This window comes from Zonotrichia albicollis, chromosome W, assembly GCF_047830755.1.
Source record: "Zonotrichia albicollis isolate bZonAlb1 chromosome W, bZonAlb1.hap1, whole genome shotgun sequence".
NCBI lineage: Eukaryota > Metazoa > Chordata > Aves > Passeriformes > Passerellidae > Zonotrichia > Zonotrichia albicollis.
The window spans coordinates 14,628,276-14,631,548 of NC_133859.1; the positions used below are offsets into that span (position 1 = coordinate 14,628,276).

General features: G+C 50.5%; 1 long non-coding RNA gene across 1 annotated transcript; it reads right to left on the minus strand.

The window, feature by feature from the left end:
• Positions 1–208: 208 nt before the first annotated feature.
• On the minus strand, positions 209–2,901 carry LOC141726865 (uncharacterized). The gene is made up of 2 exons (XR_012577824.1): positions 1,156–2,901; positions 209–1,049 (listed from the first exon to the last, which is right to left on the minus strand). It is a non-coding gene; the product is annotated as an uncharacterized LOC141726865 (long non-coding RNA).
• Between the last annotated feature and the right edge of the window lie 372 nt (positions 2,902–3,273).

The window sequence follows — 3,273 nt, forward strand, 5'->3', positions numbered from 1 at the left end:
CAGACTTTAACAATTCTGCCATCAGTTCCCATCAAAGCCAAGGCTGCACAATTCTGCAGACAACAGAGCCTCAGTTACTGTTAGAGCAAACAATGGGGCCACCCTGTCATGGTTTGAGCCTGGCACAGAGCCAGTGCCCCCCATGAAAATGCTTCACCCTGGTGTCTGCTGTGAGATGTGACCAGGAATAAGCAAAACAGGCTCCAACTTAAACATAAATAACACTTTATTACCTAAAACTACAGGGAAAAAATAGGAAAGACTATAAGGAAAAGAAAAAAAAATTGAAAACCTTACAAAAACCACTTTTCCTCCTCCCCACTCCCTGACTTTCCCAATCCAATACATTCTCTCAAAAATACCAACTGCCCAGCCCGGCACGACACTTTAGTATACTCAAACTGCAGTTCATGAAGAGGAACGGAGTCCTTCTTGTTCCATAGGCTTCTGGAAACACACTGAAATCCCGGATGCTTCCTTGTCACTTTGGCACCGCCCGGAAAGTCCATTTGCCGCTTGTGACATGTTCCTTCCATGCTCAGTGCTCTCACCACTGAGACATGGATCAGAGCTGCTTTTAGGGTGGTCTTTCAAGGATGCCTTGTCTCACTCCAAAAAGGCACAGTCTCTGCTTTTGGGACAACTGTCCCCCCCATATATTTCCAACCCCCTGGGGCCGGGGGGTCCTCACAAATGAACCCTCCTGGTTTTGAGGCACTGCCTCCCCCTAAATGCAGTCTGTGTCACAGGAACAACTGAGTCCATGGCTACAAGAAAACGTCCAGCCAAAAGGCCACTCCAAATCATCTCTCCCCATCCAATCATCTCCACAAACTCCGGGCCAAAGTTCTTATCTCATATCATCTCTCATCTCCCTTCTTATTCAGCTTCGAGGAGGATTAGCATTTTCGCAAGGCCCCAATCATGTAAGAAAGGGTTAAAAGTTTTCAGTCTCTGTCTGTCGGTCCCGGAACGGCTCCCACGCATGCTGCCCACACGCTGCCGCTGCGGCCGGGCAGTCTTCCTCCCCCTTCTCGCTGGCTGCTCTCCTGGGGGGGGAGGGGGGCTGGCTGCTCGAGGGCTCGATGTCTCTTGGGGCTCCCCCACCCTTCCATCCTTGGAGCCCCCTCAACACCATCTCTGTCCAGGCCTTACCGCATGGCTGGCCCCTCCCCCGCCCAGCAGCAGCGGGCCGGACGGGGGAGAGATCTGAACTCCTCGTCCTACGAGGTCCAAAGAGGAAGTGCCAGGGCAGTGCCCTGCTTTTAACCCCTGTGTATTCTCGGAGGTGTGTCCAAACCCCACTGGCTACACCAGACGCCAGTCTCAAACCCAAAACCTTCATTGGTTTGACCACAGCTTCCCAAAATTCCCAACTTCTTCCTGGTCAAACCATGACACTCCACCCTTCACCTCCGAGAATACACTTTCTAAAATTATCAACAGAACTACAAAACACTTCTACACAATAATACCTCAGATTCACTATGACTATCTATCTACCTTAACTTAGTACATGCTTTCCTTATTCTTCTTGGTCTCATCTCACAGCTTTACCTCATCATTCTCCCGTGATTCGATTTCCCGGTCCAGGGAACCAAAAAATGTCATGGTTTGAGCCTGGCACAGAGCCAGTGCCCCCCATGAAAATGCTTCACCCTGGTGTCTGCTGTGAGATGTGACCAGGAATAAGCAAAACAGGCTCCAACTTAAACATAAATAACACTTTATTACCTAAAACTACAGGGAAAAAATAGGAAAGACTATAAGGAAAAGAAAAAAAAATTGAAAACCTTACAAAAACCACTTTTCCTCCTCCCCACTCCCTGACTTTCCCAATCCAATACATTCTCTCAAAAATACCAACTGCCCAGCCCGGCACGACACTTTAGTATACTCAAACTGCAGTTCATGAAGAGGAACGGAGTCCTTCTTGTTCCATAGGCTTCTGGAAACACACTGAAATCCCGGATGCTTCCTTGTCACTTTGGCACCGCCCGGAAAGTCCATTTGCCGCTTGTGACATGTTCCTTCCATGCTCAGTGCTCTCACCACTGAGACATGGATCAGAGCTGCTTTTAGGGTGGTCTTTCAAGGATGCCTTGTCTCACTCCAAAAAGGCACAGTCTCTGCTTTTGGGACAACTGTCCCCCCCATATATTTCCAACCCCCTGGGGCCGGGGGGTCCTCACAAATGAACCCTCCTGGTTTTGAGGCACTGCCTCCCCCTAAATGCAGTCTGTGTCACAGGAACAACTGAGTCCATGGCTACAAGAAAACGTCCAGCCAAAAGGCCACTCCAAATCATCTCTCCCCATCCAATCATCTCCACAAACTCCGGGCCAAAGTTCTTATCTCATATCATCTCTCATCTCCCTTCTTATTCAGCTTCGAGGAGGATTAGCATTTTCGCAAGGCCCCAATCATGTAAGAAAGGGTTAAAAGTTTTCAGTCTCTGTCTGTCGGTCCCGGAACGGCTCCCACGCATGCTGCCCACACGCTGCCGCTGCGGCCGGGCAGTCTTCCTCCCCCTTCTCGCTGGCTGCTCTCCTGGGGGGGGAGGGGGGCTGGCTGCTCGAGGGCTCGATGTCTCTTGGGGCTCCCCCACCCTTCCATCCTTGGAGCCCCCTCAACACCATCTCTGTCCAGGCCTTACCGCATGGCTGGCCCCTCCCCCGCCCAGCAGCAGCGGGCCGGACGGGGGAGAGATCTGAACTCCTCGTCCTACGAGGTCCAAAGAGGAAGTGCCAGGGCAGTGCCCTGCTTTTAACCCCTGTGTATTCTCGGAGGTGTGTCCAAACCCCACTGGCTACACCAGACGCCAGTCTCAAACCCAAAACCTTCATTGGTTTGACCACAGCTTCCCAAAATTCCCAACTTCTTCCTGGTCAAACCATGACACACCCCCTTGCTTCGCAGACATTTTAGCACGAGAATACCTGTGGCACAGCCCTGTCTAACATCCACACATAGAGTTCCAAATCCTTTTCTGAGTCTGGATAAAGTTTTGCTGTCTTTTTGGTGTCCATACCACAGCATTGGGGCTATCTGGGTATAAAATCACAGAATAAAAAGTCCTTAATCCAGGTCCTGCAATACCCTATTAATCCTAAAAATTGTCCCAGGTCCTCTTCAGTCCTGAGCAACAGCACCTCCAAGATTCCCTGGATCCTCTCTGGGCCAACACATCACAAGCCTTCAGTCAAAATACACCCCAAACATTCAACCTTTCTCTCTATCACCTGTGCCCCTCTTCAGAAACTCCAAGCCTCC